The sequence below is a fragment of the Coregonus clupeaformis genome, unplaced genomic scaffold (assembly GCF_020615455.1).
Source record: "Coregonus clupeaformis isolate EN_2021a unplaced genomic scaffold, ASM2061545v1 scaf1195, whole genome shotgun sequence".
Lineage (NCBI taxonomy): Eukaryota > Metazoa > Chordata > Actinopteri > Salmoniformes > Salmonidae > Coregonus > Coregonus clupeaformis.
In genome coordinates, this window is record NW_025534649.1 from 109,699 (window position 1) to 126,076 (window position 16,378).

The 16,378-nt window shown below is 41.3% G+C and overlaps 1 long non-coding RNA gene, 1 other non-coding gene and 2 pseudogenes across 2 annotated transcripts; 2 read left to right on the plus strand and 2 right to left on the minus strand.

Annotated features, from left to right (window-relative positions):
* Nucleotides 1-2,428: 2,428 nt before the first annotated feature.
* trnag-ucc lies at nucleotides 2,429-2,501 on the minus strand. The gene has a single exon. It is a non-coding gene; the product is annotated as a tRNA-Gly (tRNA).
* A 298-nt stretch (nucleotides 2,502-2,799) lies between these two features.
* Nucleotides 2,800-4,094, plus strand: LOC123486415. The gene is made up of 3 exons (XR_006659377.1): nucleotides 2,800-2,905; nucleotides 3,413-3,465; nucleotides 3,595-4,094. It is a non-coding gene; the product is annotated as an uncharacterized LOC123486415 (long non-coding RNA).
* A 5,807-nt stretch (nucleotides 4,095-9,901) lies between these two features.
* LOC123486412 lies at nucleotides 9,902-11,366 on the minus strand (annotated as a pseudogene).
* A 3,864-nt stretch (nucleotides 11,367-15,230) lies between these two features.
* LOC123486413 overlaps nucleotides 15,231-16,378 on the plus strand; it is a 30,259-nt pseudogene continuing 29,111 nt past the window's right edge.

Sequence of the window (16,378 nt, forward strand, 5' to 3'; positions counted from 1 at the left end):
TTGTCAGTGGGCAAACGTACCAAAATCAGCAGGGGGATCAAATACTTTTTTTCCCTCACTGTATACAAATAAATGTGATATTTGAGGCTCTCTCTCACTAATTGACTGTACAGTGTGTACACACATAATAATATATTATGATTTCAGTTTGTGAGTGTGTTATATGGGAGTTAGATATAAAAAAAAATCAGACTTTATAAAGAACACCTTTTATAGACAATTGCAACACTGCCATGTTGATCTGAGACTTACTGTTGGAAAACCACATTAGTGTCTGACTTTTCGGCTGTCGCATATGCACCTCCCCGACTGGTGATACGCATGTAAAATCCCTTTGTCATCCATCACCATGGGAAAAGGCAAAGAACTCACAAACGAAAAGAGACAAATGGTTGTTGACTATTAGGGCAACAATTGGAACAGTGGTAAACTTGCCTGGTATTGGATACAAGTGTATCTTGTCCCTACGCACAGTGAGGGAGAATGTTCGGGAGGCAAAGAAAGACCAGAAGGCCAAAGTTGGAGAATAACAGAACTTGGTCACATCTTAGAGTCACCAAGTCTCCAAATCTACAATTATACGCCACCTCCATGCCAATTGGCTCTTTGGACGGGTTGCCAGAAAATGACTTTGAGAGCGACAAACAAATGTAAATGGCTGGAGTTTGCTAAACGGCCTTGGCACTTGGATTGCAACCAGTGCTATGGTCAGATGACACGAAAATAGAGCTCTTTGGTCACGCAAACCAGTGGTGGGTTTTGCATCAAAAGAAGGATGTATATGCATAAAATAACCTCATACCTACTGGACCTCTGGCAGTCTCTATGGGGTGCCACAGTGTTCAATTTTCAGGCCGACTCTATTCTCTGTGTATATCAATGATGTCGCTCTTGCTGCTGGTGACTCTCAGATCCACCTCTACGCAGACGACGCCATTTTGTATACATCTGGCCCTTTATTGGACACTGTGTTAACAAACCTTCAAACAAGCTTCAATGCCATACAACACTCCTTCCGTAGCCTCCAACTGCTCTTAAATGCTAGTAAAACTAAATGCATGCTCTTCAATCGAACGCTGCCTGCCCGACTAGAATCACTACTCTCGGCAGGTCTGACTTAGAATATGTGGACAACTACAAATACCTAGGTGTCTGGTTAGACCGTAAACTCTCCTTCCAGACTCATATTAAGCATCTCCAATTCAAAGTTAAATCTAGAATCGGCTTCCTATTTCGCAACAAAGCCTCCTTCACTCATGCTGCCAAACATGCCCTCGTAAAACGGACTATCCTACCGATCCTTGACTTTGGCGATGTCATTTACAAAATAACCTCCAACACTCTACTCAGCAAATTGGATGTAGTCTATCACAGTGCCATCCGTTTTGTCACCAAAGCCCCATATACTACCCACCTTTGTGACCTGTACGCTCTCGTTGGCTGGCCCTCACTACATATTCGTCGCCAAACCCACTGGCTCCAGGTCATCTATAAATCACTGCTAGGCAAATCCCTGCCTTATCTTAGCTCATTGGTCACCATAGCAATGCCCACCCGTAGTATGCGCTCCAGCAGGTATATCTCACTGGTCATCCCCCCAAAGCCAACACCTCCTTTGCGCCATTCCTTCCAGTTCTCTGCTGCTAATGACTGGAACGAACTGCAAAAATCTCTGAAGCTGGAGACTCCTATCTCCCTCACTAACTTTAAGCATCAGTTGTCAGAGCAGCTTATCGATCACTGCACCTGTACACAGCCCATCTGTAATTAGCCCACCTAACTACCTCATCCCCATATTGTTATTTATTTTGCTCATTTGCACCACAGTATCTCTATTTGCACATCTTCTTCTGCACATCTATCACTCCAGGGTTAATACTAAATTGTAATTTTTTTGCACTATGGCCTATTTATTGCCTTACCTCCATAACTTACTACATTTGCACACACTGTATATAGATTTTCTATTGTGTTTTTGACTGTACGTTTTGTTTATCCCATATGTAACTCTGTGTTGTTGTTGTTTTTATCGCATTGCTTTGCTTTATCTTGGCCAGGTCGCAGTTGTAAATGAGAACTTGTTCTCAACTGGCTTACCTGGTTAAATAAAGGTGGGAAAAAAACATGGAAAAAATATAATATATATGGTGGTGGATCTTTGTTATGGGACTGTTTTGCTTCCACTGAACTCTACCAAGTACCAGGACATTTTAGCCAAAAACCTGGTTGCCACTGCCAGGGAGGCTGACACTTGGCAGCAAGTGGATCTTCCAGCAAGACAATAACCCCAAGCACATATCAAAATCCCCAAATAAATTGTTAATTGTCCATAAAATCAAAATGTTGCAATACATTTACATTTTAGTCATTTAGCAGATGCTCTTATCCAGAGCGACTTACAGTTAGTGAGTGCAGACCTTTTCATACTGGTCCCCTGTGGGAATCGAACCCACAACCCTGGCGTTGGAAACGCCATGCTCTACCAACTGAGCTACACGGGCAATGACCAACTCAGTCTCCGGACTTGAACCCCATTGAAAACCTGTGGTTTAAATTGAAGAGGGCAGTCCATAAGCACAGACCGAAGGATATCAAGGATGTGGGAAGATTCTGTATGGATCCCTCCCAATGTCTTCTCCAATCTCATAAAACATTTTAGAAAAAGGTTCAGTGCCGTTATCCTCGCAAGGGTGCTGGAGTATTGAAAACAGGGTACCAATAATTTTGACGCCTATCTTTGGAGTTTTTTTTACACTTGCCTGGTATTGGACGCAAGTGTATCTTGTTCCCACACAGTGAGGAAGATGGTTCGGGAGGCAAAGAAAAATCCAAGGGCCAAAGTTGGAGAATGACAGAACTTGGTCTCCAAATCTACAATTAGACGCCAGATCCTACAATTCTATAGGTTAGTCCTATTTACAGTCACCTCCAAAATTATTGGCACCCTTGATAAATTTATAAAGAATCTTTAGGGGTGCCAATAATTTTGACACCTATCTTTTTGAGAATAAAATGGATTACTTGTTAAACATGTATTTCTCTGAGCAATTGTATTAGGATAAAATATGATTTCTCTCTTTTTTTAAACATACAATATAGCTCAGTATTTGTATTATTTATTTTAGTCTTTTTGCTCATCATTATCAAGGGTGCCACAAATGTTGGAGTTGACTGTAATTCTGTGCATTTGATATCCAAATTGGAATGATAGGCACATTTCCAATATATAGATATATTGAGTTGTAATAGAATTGACTCAAACCTTGTATTCAGACTGATCCAAATGTCAAACCCAGTAGGATCTGGACTGAATATAGCAGCATCCCAAAGTGGAGGCTCCTCAAACCTGTGAACTTCCCTGCTGCTCATCATATTATTATGCTCCAATAATCTCCTTTCTTCCTCATACAAGTGCTCTGTGTGCTGGCGCCCACCAAAAAGACACCGGAATCCAGCTAAGAAGGGGTAAAAAAATCTGCCACTCACACGGGCGCAGGCACGCACACACACACATACACACACACAATTTCATGATAACAGAGAACACCTAAATTCAGAGTTAATGCCTTCATACTGTTCTTTGTTTCTTTTTAGCCAACACCATCACATTCCTGTGTGCAATGGATTAAAACCAATCTCAAAGAGACAATTACAAATACGGTATTCACATTTATTTTATAAAGAAACTGTATAATCATGCACTTGAACTCTGTATGGATATTTACACATTACTTAACTAGAAAATAATGCAATTTTATCTGCACATATCTTCACTTCCATGAATAACACAAGAACAGCAAGACATATCACGTGAGTATTCTAAAAGACACTAGAGGGCAGTACATACCTAATATAATTCAGGAGATTCAGACATGGAATTACCATGCTGAATTTACTGTGTATTTGATTTGATCAACAATATAATGTGGATTAAACTCTTTTGAAACAGTCAAATTGTTACACTACATCAACATTAGAGTACAGTGACAAGTTCTAGAATCTGGCCTAGAACAGCCACATTCAGTTGGTACAACTAGTACTGTTACAGATACAGTGCCTTCACACACCGTGACTTATTCCACATTGTGTTGTGTTACAGCCTGAATTCAAAATGGATTAAATAGATTTGTTTCTCACCCATCTACACACAGTTCCCCATAATGACAAAGTGAAAACATGTTTTTAGAAATTGTTGCACATTTTATTGAAAATGTAGGACAGAAATATCTCATTTTCATAAGTATTCACACCCCTGAGTCAATACTTTGTAGTAGCACCTTTGGAGTGATTACAGCTTTGGAGTCATCTTGGGTATGTCTGTGTCCGCTTTGCACATCTAGATTCTGGGACTTTCTCCCATTCTTCCTTGCATATTTTCTCAAGCTCTGTTAAGTTAGGTAGGGAGCAGCAGTGAACAGCAATCTTCAGGTCTTTCCAAAGATTTGATGGGATTCAAGTCTGGGCTTTCGCTGGGCCACTCAAGGACTTTCACATTCTTGTTCTGAAGCCATTCCAGTATTGCTTTGGCTGTATGCTTGGGGTCATTGTCCTGTTGGAACATATATTTGCCCCAGTCTAAGGTTGTTTGCAATCTGAAGCAGGATCACATCAAGGATTTGTCTGTATTTGGCTCCCTTCATTGTTTCCTCTGTCCTTACCAGTCTCCTAGTCCCTGCCGCTGAAAAGCATCCCCATAGCATGATGCTGCCACCACCATGCTTCACGGTAGGGATGGTGTTAGACGGGTGATGAGCTGTGCATGGTTTTCTCCAGACATAGCGCTTTGCATTCAGGCCAAATAGTAAACATTTTGTCTCATCAGACCACAGAATCTTTTGCCTTATGAGTCTTTCACATGCCTTTTTTCAAACTCCAGGCATGCTGTAATGGGCCTTTTTCTCAGGAGTGGCTTCCATATGGCCACTCTCCCATAAAGCCCAGATTGGTGAAGTGCTGTAGAGACTGTTGTCCTTCTGGTAGATTCTCCCATCTCAGCCAAGGAACTCTGTAGTTCTGTCAGAGTGGTCGTTGGGTTCTTGGTCACCTCCTTGACCAAGGTACTTCTGCCCAGTTGCTTAGTTTATTTGGACGGCCAGTTCTAGGCAGAGTGGGTAGTTCCATATTTTTTCAATTTCCCAATGATGGAGACCACTGTGTTCCTGGAAACTTTCAACACTCAAGAAATTGTTTTAAACCCTTTCCCAGATATATGCCTCATCACAATTCTATCTTGGCGATCTACGGACAGTTCCTTGGACTTCATGGAATAGTTTCTGCTTTGACATGTAGTGTCAACTGTGGGACCATATAGACAGGTGTGTTTCTTTCTAGACAGGTGGAGTCCAATCAAGTAGTAGTGATATCTCAAGGATGATCAAAGCAAATTGGATGCACCTGAGCTCAATTTGGACTGTCATAACAAAGGGGTGTGAATACTTATGTAAAGGAGAGACTTCTGTATTACATTTTCAATACATTTGCAAACATTTCTAAAAACATGTTTTCACTTTGTCATTATGGGGTATTGTGTGTAGATGGGTGAGAAACAGATCTATCCATTTTGAATTCAGGCTGTAAATGTGGCGCAGTGGTTCAAGGCACTGCATCGCAGTGCTAGCTGTGCCACTAGAGATCCTGGTTCGAATCCAGGCTCTGCTCGGAAGCCGTCACGACCAGGAGACCCATGGGGCGGCGCACAATTGGCCCAGTGTCGTCCAGGGTAGGGGAGGGAATGGCGGCAGGGATGTGGGAGCATGGCGTTTTGGAAACGCCAGGGTTGTGGGTTCGTTTCCACCGGGGCCAGTATAAAAAATAAAAAATAATAATGTATGCACTCACTAACTGTAAGTCGCTTCTGGATAAGAGCGTCTGCTAAATGACTAAACTGTAAATGTAATGAATACATTCTGAAGGCACTGTAGATAGTGATTCCATATTCTACATGTCAGAGACGCATGTTTGTTCTACATACTATGTTTCTATCTGAATGTTCCACAACGTTGTGCCCTGGTGAACACAGCCCATAAAAGGGCAGTTTGAGTGTAGTTGTAATTATCTTAAATGCATATTGATAACAATGTAGTTCTCTTCAATTCATAAATCTGAGTAACTTCTTATCATAATAATTATCCATTTTATAAACCAATCCACAGTCATTTTAAAATCCACACAAAGAAAAAACAAGGATAAGCAATGCACAGGAGAAACTCTGGTTGAAGAGGCCGGTTTCCAGGCTTCATTTTCTCAATTTCACATGCTAACAGCAACCGCATCACCGTGCTCATATCCAGCCACAAAAACCTAGAGACATTTTTGGAGGAAAGCGATAAATTAACCAATGGCAATGTCAGTTTGGTGAAAGTAAGACTTAGTGGAACTAGGTTTTTTGTTAATGCACGCAAATAATATTACTTAACATTGCTGTATAGCAGGGTTGAAAAACTAATTTTTCCCCGTGGGCCACATTGAGTCTTTAACGAAGTCTGAGGGCCACACTGCAATAGTCCTATGTTTTTGGACTTGTCGATGCTCCCTGACTGTCTAGCTTTTGTTTCTGTGATTGTTAGTGAGCTGGACAGAGTGAAGAGACTGTATACATGTAAGTCCATTGTCATTATTGTCATTACGCTGGTCCGCTCAAAGGCCTTTTTGACACCCTATATAAGTGGCAGTTTGAGGGCAAAAGCATTTCACTTGAGTTTTATACCTTTTTCTGTCTCCTTTACAGGCGGCTCCAGGAGTCCCATCTTCTCCACAGGCGGCTCCAGGGTCTCTATCTCCCTCACAGGTAAAATGGTTTCTCCAGGATTCTCTGACTCTTTCTGCCTTTTCCCATTAAGGCCCTTATGTCGTTGATCTTCTTTCCTAAACTCATGCCACCTTTGCCCATAATCGCCCCAACCACTAATGCCGCCATGTTATGCCCCACAACAGAAACAATTCTGCTTGCCTCCTTCTCCAGACTCCCTGGAGATTTGCATGTCCTTTATGAAATGTTGAAAGACTGTATTGGCTTCCTTGCTGTGGTATATGTTAAACATTATCTCTGTGGCACCGGTGGTTAGACCGTTGACCCCACTGGTCACACCCATTCCAATCCCTGCGATGGTGAGCCCCAGTGACAGCCCAGCAGTAACGGGGCCAAGACAAAGGCCTGCTATGGTCAGAGCCCTCCTGTCACCCCCCACTGCACTGCCTACCACACTGGGAATATCAAGACCCGAACCTAGACGTATAGAACTTAAACAGAGATTTACCTGATATCACTTAAATGGCTCAAATGGTCAAACATGGTCTGCATGGATTTTGCATTCATGTCAGTGCTGATGTCAATGATTTTGTCAGACTTCTCCACAAAATGATTTTCTAATGATAATTAGACACAAAAAGTATTATTTATAAAGTGCTTTTCAGCAACAACAGAGGGCCCATAAATGTAACATGGTTCAATCTCTTTCAGAGCACTTAAATTTTTTTATATGAGGTAATACATTTGATAATACTATACTAAAATAGATTTTGTGTGAAACTATACTGAGAACAAATAGATTTTAGCAAAAATGTATATGATGTCATACTGAAGTATTTTGATTTGATTTGAATATTGTGGTAAGTAATTTAAACTGATTTCCACTTAAGTTTTCCCAATCCCATTATCTCACACAGCTGTTCAGAGATGTGTATGACAGTGTCTAGGGTTTACTGAGAATGAGCGGACAAACAAAAACATCCAGTCAACGGGCAGTCCTGTTGGAAACAGCTTGTTGATTAGAGGCGCGAAGGGAGAATGGCAAGAATCATGCAAGCTAACAGGCTGGCCACAAACAGGCAAATAACAGCGCAGTGGTGTGCAGAGAACGGCATCTTGGGAACGCACAACTCATCGATCCTTGTCACAAAGCACTTAGGCTATGAAAATGACACCATATTGAAAATATCAATCTAGTTAATAGATTTCTGCACAAGTTAATCTACTAAATCATAGCAGGTCTATTCCAGCTATTTTAGTGTTTTTCAAAATTAGAAAGTTGTGAATGAAGAGAGTTGTAGAGATACAGTAGTCTACTGTAAGCGGTGAGGATATCACTGTTTCGGAAAATCTCTGGATTCTGACTTGAACTCTGTATGGATATTTAAACATAGCTAAAGTATAAAATAATGCACTTTTATCTGCACATATCTTATCAAAACAAGCAAGACATGTCACATGAGTAAAATACATTAGAGGGCAGTAAATGCCTATACAATGCAGAAGTAGAATAACCATGCTGAAATAACTATGTAGGCCTATTAGATTTTCTCAACAGTGTAATGTGGATGAAACTCTGGAATTGCTATTACATCAATGACAAGTTCTAGAATCTGACATAGAACAGCTACGCTCAGTTGGTACAACTAGTAATGTAGCAGAAAGATAGTGATTATTTATTTTACATGTCAGAGAGGCAGGTTTGTTCTATATAGTACATTTAGAATATTTAGATCTGACTATTCTACAACATGAACACCGCCCGGATAAAGGGGTGGTTTTTAATAGGCATTTAGGTAATCTTAAATACATTTCATACAAAAATGTCTTCTCTTCTATTCCTAAAAAAAAACATACACAGTAATCATTTCAAATCTACATGTTAAGCAATGAAGTCGTACAGGGAGTGATGCACAGGAATCAATGCAGTCCAAACGGCAGGTGTCTTGGCTGATTTTCTCAATTTCTACATATAAATCTTCTCAGCCCATACATATCCTAACAGTAACAGCAACAACACCATGCCCGAATGCCACATCCGGTCTCAAAAACCTAGAGAAAGGGATTTTTTATGGAAATGCAATTAATTAACCAATTACGCAGCAAATTAATCAATGGCATTGCTAGCTTGGTGAAATTCAAAGACTTAGTAGAGCTTGAGTGTTTTTGCTAATACATGCACACAACTAATATCATTCAACATATGCTGTGTACAGTATGTGACATGTTTTAGGGCAAATCATTTTAACTCATTTTGTACCTTTTTCTATCTCCTCCATAGGCTGCCCCAGGAGTCTCGTCTCCTCCATAGGCTGCCCCAGGAGTCTCATCTCCTCCATAGCTGCCCCAGGAGTCTCATCTCCTCCATAGGCTGCCCCAGGAGTCTCATCTCCTCCATAGGCTGCCCCAGGAGTCTCACCTCCATAGGCTGCCCCAGAAGTCTCATCTCCTCCATAGGCTGCTCCAGGAGTCTCATCTCCTCCATAGGCTGCCCCAGGAGTCTCATCTCCTCCATAGACTGCCCCAGGAGTCTCATCTCCTCCATAGGCTGCCCCAGGAGTCTCATCTCCTCCATAGGCTGCTCCAGGAGTCTCATCTCCTCCATAGGCTGCACCAGATGTTCTATATCATCCTCAGGCTGTCCAATAGTTCCCATCTCCACAAGCAGCTCTAGACTTTCTAACTCCTTCACAAGGTAAAATGGTTTCTCCAGGATTCTCTGACTCTTTCTGAACCTCCAGATGCCTCGGCACAGTGAGTCGTGGATCCTCTGACATGAGTCCATCTCTGTGCGCCACAGTGCTGCTCTGGCTCGGATGAGCTGGGATCTCTTGCTCTTGCTGCCTTTGGCGAGGCTGACGCTGTCTTTACAGATAGTGATGATGTCCAGGCCAATGAATAGTGCATTTGAGGCCACGGCGCATCGCCTTAATGTCCTAGAGAGGGCGAGTGAGTGCCTTGGGCCAACATCGCAATGTCCGGTAAATCTGCAGCAAATGTTTTGCCCTCTTGGAGTCCCACCTTGCCTGCACCCATGACCACGCCCTTTCCCATTAAGGCCTCTATTGCAGAGGTATTTTTTACTATGGCATTGATCTTCTTTCCTAAACTCGCACCACCTTTGGCCTATATTCTTCCCAACCACTAATGCCACTACCTTCGCTCCAAAGGGCAAATGTTGCTGGCCACCTTCTCCAGACTACCATGGAGTCTTTGCATGTCCCCCATGAAACATTGAAAGATTGTATTGGCTTTCTTGTTTTGGTAGCTTTTAAATGCCACCTTTGTTACACCGGTGGTTAGACTGTTGACCCCACTGGTCACACCCATTCCAATCCGCGATGGTGAGCCCCAGTGACAGCCCAGCAGTAACAGGGGCAAGACAAAGGCCTGCAATGGTCAAGAGCACCTGCTGTCGCCCCCACTGCACCGCCTACCACACTGGAGATATAACCCCCTTTCTTCATCTTGTCTAGTTTGCCAGCTCTCTTCCAGCTCTTTTAGAAAGTCCAGCATTCTGGAGTGGCGCTGACTGAACAGACCAATGAAACGCAGGGCAGACTCCTGGAACAGGAACGTCCAGTCTGAGGTGCTGGTCCATCCTAGCAGGAGAAACATATTCCACTTTTTCATCAGAGACATTGAAACATGTAGCTGGAATCGACGAATGTTAGTGAGCTAGTATTTGAAAATGTAACATAAAACCGAAACAGGAAAGGTTTACCTGATATCACTCAAATGACGCAAATGGTTAAACATGGTCTGCATGGAGCGTTTCATTCAGTTCAGTGCTGGTGTCAATCATCAAGTAGTCATTCTTCTCTCTGCTGAATGTTTTTCTAATAATGATAATCAAAAACTATTTATAAAGCATTTTCAGCAACAGCAGAGGTTGCTAATGTTACATAATAATATAAATTATCTTACTTGTATGTCCGAAACCATACTGAAAAAGATTTAATAAAAGGATAGATCATTTGATTTGATTATTGTGTTAAATCATTTAAACTGATTTCCACTTACATTTTTCCCAATCCCATTATGTCACACAGCTGTTCAGTGATGTGTATGTAATTTTCCAGGTACACATACAGCACCTCCACATTGAGGAGGCATGGGGGAAAGAAGGCGAAGCATCCCTCTTAAAGTGGATGAGGAGAGGACAAGCCATTCTAGCAGAGGTGATGACAGCTTGGACTCTTGCTTGTTTTCCTCCCCTGAGGCAGAGGACACAACCGGTTTTCATCCGCAAATACAAACAGAGAGGTGACCACCAGCCTCTCACAGCGTCCATGAAGCAGTCCAGCTCCTCCAGCCCCTTGAGAGTGTCCTTCAGTACAGCTTCCAGCTCCTTCTCCAGCTCCTTAAGCCTCACGGTTTGCAGTCACCTGGGTAAGATAGTCCTTGTGAACTCTCCTAATGCCTTGGTCTTGTCTTCTGCATTCAAGACTCGGCCGAATTTAAGGTCGATTCTGTCTGCCATTTCCTTGATGTTCTTCATCTTGGATTGTTCGAACTTTCTCTGCAGGATCCACCTTGAATGCCTGTCACAGAATTCCTCCACTGTGTGGACATAGCTGAGGGTGTCTGAGATGTATTGGCCCAATAACTCTCTCATTTCCTCTAAGAAAGGAAGAAGATGCAGTTAAGCAAGGCTAAAGGCTTTCTGTCTCAAAGTACTTTACAGGGTCTCTATTGAAGATCATTAGAGAAAGTACTTCACTAATCACCTGTTAGACACATCTGTTCCCAGAAGATCAACGATCAATACCCAGACAGATATATAAAACAAATATATACCTTAATGCACTGAACCTTACAGATGGATTTCAGTCAACTTAGGCTACCCTATTTAAAATTCAACAACTTTTGGTCAAAGTTTAAAGGTAAATGAGTCGAAGATGCGTTCCACCTGCCAAAAGGGTTTAACAACGGGGTGACACTCCTTTTTATATCCCTCAAACCAATGTTTCTACTACCCCGAGGCTGTGTGATCTTCAGCCATTTGGATTTCACTCCCTGCTAAGGGCTAAGGCACGCTGGCTCGGGTCAAAGGTCAGCTGAAAGGGCTGCTGTTGAGATCAGGGGCGTAGTGCTAAGATGCTTATAGCTCCCACAAGCAATAGTAATTGTGTTATCATTGTTATTATGTTAATACACATATTTCTAGCAGTGTGAGTTAAAGCTAGAATCCTTAGTTGCTAAATACATTTTTGGACTTATAAATTAATTATATATACCCATTGATTCTTCAAGAATACAACTTATACACTGAGCATACTAAACATTTTCTTTCATGACATATCCCGACCAAGTGAATCCAGGTGAAAGCTATTATCCCTTATTGATGTCACTTGTAAAATCCACTTCAATCAGTTTAGATGAAGGGAGGGAGACAGGTTACAAAATGATTTTTAAGCCTTGAGACAATTGAGACATGGATTGTGTATGTATGCCATTCAGAGGGTGAATGGGCAAGACAAACAAATGTAAGTGCCTTTGAACTGGGTGTGGTAATAGGTGCTAACAGGTGCACCGGTTTTGAGTGTGTCAAGAACTGCAACGCTGATAGTTTTTGCACGCTCAAAAGCTTTCTATGTGTATCAAGAATGGTCCACCACCCAAAGGACATCCAGCCAACTTGACACAACTGTGGGATGCATTGGCGTCAACTCAGTATTAGGAAGGTGTTCCTAATGTTTGGTATACTCAGTGTATATGCCTGATGAGCTTTGATTAACTGTTGTGCCCCATCAGAACCCCAAATATTAGCTTATTTTATGGCAATGTTTGTAAACAACATAAATGTAAACAAACACTGTACAGCCTCAAAACATGGTTAAAACTATTATTTTGATATCATGGATGGTCAGTCCTTGCATCCATAGCTCTGTCTATGAATTTGAGTGGTTACATTTCTCCAGGCCCAACCCTCAGCTTTTGCCAAAACAAAGGCGGGGCAACCACTTTGTTATTGTTACGATTAAGGATTCTAGTTTCAAATCATGACAGCCAACATTTTTCAGATAAATTCAAAGTCTCTCCTATGCAGGTCTCAGCTCAGGTGTCAAATCGTGACATTGTATATTTAGGGAACATTCTAATCTGCAATGTATTGTATTGAGGTTGATTTACATCACGATCTGGGTAATTGTTCAATGTGCAGACCCAGATTACGTATATTAATTTACTAAGAAAGCACTTTCAAAGGAGATTTGCCTTGACAATGCTTTTCAGCCCAGGAGTAGGCTTGTCCCATAATTCACTGCACCTGCACTATGATTTTAACTAACATCTATCAAAAGTTGGCAACACCTGTGTTTATAAAGCATTTATGAAAATCGCACCATATTGAAAATGACTGTAGATTTTGCACATGTGGGTGCTTCTTGGAAGTTTATCTGCTAAGTCTTTAATACTGAGGTGTAATTCAAGCTATTTTATTTTAGCATTTTAAAAATAGAAAGATGTCGATCAAAATAGTTGTAGGGCTACAGTAGTCCACTTACTGTAAGCGGTGAGGGTATCACTGTTTCTGAATTTAACTCTCAAAGGTAAAATAGCTGCTGGCAAGTGTTTGGACCTGGGTGGGAGGCAATCTTGAGAACCCTAAAAAGGTATCATAAGCTTAACAGTGTTAATATCACACAGGAAAAAGAAATCACGTCAAATTCAACTACTGTTGCAGATAATGACAGTTAAGAGTGTCAGTTTGTAGAGAAGAAAATAATTAAAGGAAATTGGTCAAACGAATTGAAGTAGGAGTGAGCAAATCACCTTCAAGAGAGCTCTCCATTCGATTTATACATTCTGTTGTCATTTATCGAAAACAAAAAATAGGCTAAAACACATTTTTATATGCCTATTACATTATTGACAAATAAAAATTCACGAATCTTTTGCAAGGAAAAACAGTCTATCCAACAAATAACCTGTTGAAAAATCTGCAACAAATATCGACGCAAATTGACGCAAATATTTGTGTTAATTGTTTGACCGTTTCAACAGCCACCTGCCCTCGTCAACTTTGACAGAAAGTGTTGAATGGGTCAGAAAATGTTGGTAAATGCTATATATAGTCATAAGTGCATCCATACATGGGGTGGTAGAAAGCCATTCCTTGAGTAGAGGGTAATATTTTTGTTACCATCAGCAAGTGGCTCCCAAGCGGCATCAGGCTCGTCATGCTACCGCTTGCGCTGTTTTAATCTCAGGTGAGTCGCGTTTCGTTATTTATCATAATTAAATTGAGTGGGTCGTTATAAGTCCGACATTTTTATTTGAGGGGGGGAACTTTATATTTCCAGTACATTAACGTTGATAATGGTCATATATGTTGTCATACATGTAGGGTAAGAGATTGACAGATTTACATGTCTGGAGTTGTTTTGTGGATAGATAATTTGTCTCCAGTGAGGGATAAGGGGTTGTTTTGGAATTTATCTGTAGGCTGTTATACTTTCACTGTACGCTAATGGCATGCCTTTGAATGAAGAGGTCGCTGACCCTATTTTGTTGGGTGCGTCATTTTGGTTCATAGTAGATGATGTAGGCTACCTAACTAATGATTGTAGACACCAAGACACATCCTGGAAATCTGGATAGTGTACTGTAAGGGAGGGTACATAAAAAGTTGAGTATTTATTTATTTAGAGAGGCAGTTGAATAATGGATATATTGATTGATTAGAATGTTGATGACCTGGCCAATTTATTTCCCAATGAGTATTGTCCTACATTCAGCCAAGATGCGGGCTACTAATTTTCTTCTGTAGCTTTTGACTATATTTTCTCCAGTGCATTCGCCTTCAGACTTCTTTCAGCTATTCATAGATGAGCTGTGCTCGCTGTAAGGTGAAACATTTGAGGGGCTGACCCTGTTGATATGAAAGTGCTGTGGAGGCCCACATTAATGGCCCCTAGTTAAACCATAAGTCATGCCTGAACATGTCATTTGGGGGATAAATATGATAGGAATTTGTATGCAAGGCAGAAATGTGAAAGATAAATTCTCTGGTAAAGTATTTGGAGTTTATGAAGAAATAATAACCATTGCATATCAGTCCTTTGACAGCCATTTTGTAAGGCCTTCAAAGACAGAGATAGCCTGTGTGCCTATAAGTATGCACACTGCAGTTAGGCTATGTTGTCATTAATTATATGAAAAGTTGATAATAACAGGGAATATTCATGTCCTGAATTGCCTTCTACATGGATAGGATAAGGCTTTGCAGAATTCTCATAAACCGTGAATAGTTGACAACTATAGTAGACAATAGCAGCGTGAAAGCACTTAAGGGGAAGTCATTATTCTGTCTGATAATGCAAAAAAACATTGATGTTAATGTTGCAAAACCCCATTAACACAGCAAACAATCTCCAATGTCCAGTTGCATGTGAAGTAAAACAAATCCATTTCCTTTACCTCCCTCCTCCCTCTCCTACCTGGTATTGAGCCAGGTTTCTTTTGAAGTGTTCCAGCCATGGCTACCAAAGTCATGCATTTTAATCAGAAGAAGCATGTGAGCCACGTCAGCCATCACAGCTCACACACTACTAAGCATGTTGTCAAGGGGCAGTCCTCAGGTGAGGGATTAGTGTTACTGCTCACCTGCAGCACTATAGAATGCAGTTTTTTTGCAATAGTAGGCTGGAGTACAATAGTATGGATGTACATAGTGCTGGGGGAAGTGGAGTGGACAAGAGATGATTCTCCACTTCAAATGTTCCCCACCCCCATGCTGATGCTATGGCGCGGTGGCAATGGATTTTGCCTTGTTTTAGGGTCGGGATGCATAACAGCCCACTAGATGTTGCTTTAACGCTCCTTAGTAGCACTGCATCCTAAAGCTCAGACCACCACAACCCTTTGGTGGTTACGCCATCCGCTGGATTTCAAACTGCAATTCCAATGTTATAGGAGTCTGTGGTGAGCTGAAGTGGGGGTGTGGGCAAATGGAACTGTACCCAATGAATCCCCTCAAACTCAGAATTTGTCACGCTGCAAAGCAGAAGCAGTGTTGGGACCTATTGACCGGGTCATAGCAGGTCGTGACGTTGATGTTGTTATGCAACCCATGTCTTATGTAATAGACTAGTGTGCATGCCACTGCTTCACTGTGCCTGAAACATATGCTGAACCATGTTCTAGACCCCAACCCATCAAGAAAAAACAATCCAGTTTCTGGACTCTTTACTAGTTATATGATACGAAATTAACGGGTAATTCTGCAACTTTTTCAATCTCCTGTTCATCATTTACAGCACGAAACCAGTGTCCATATATGTGAAAACAGCACATTTCTATGATCTGTGGTTAAAAAGATAAGAAGAAAGGTACAAAAAACAATGGTTTCTCTGTGACATCACAGGGTAGGATTTAAAGTAAAAATGCGGATTTTCTAAACCTGCAACGAGTTTCTAGCCCAAGGAGGGTATTTTCTTTCTCCCCACGTCACCACGAATCTCATAGTGTTTGAAAATCACTGTTTTTAAAGGTTTAACGTTTGATGATATCATCGGGTAGACATTTTTAACTTTATATATTTTTCTACAAAACGTAGAAATGCGCCATTTTCACATAGGTTGACACTGGTATTGTGCTGGAGATATTGAAAATGAGCTTGAAAAG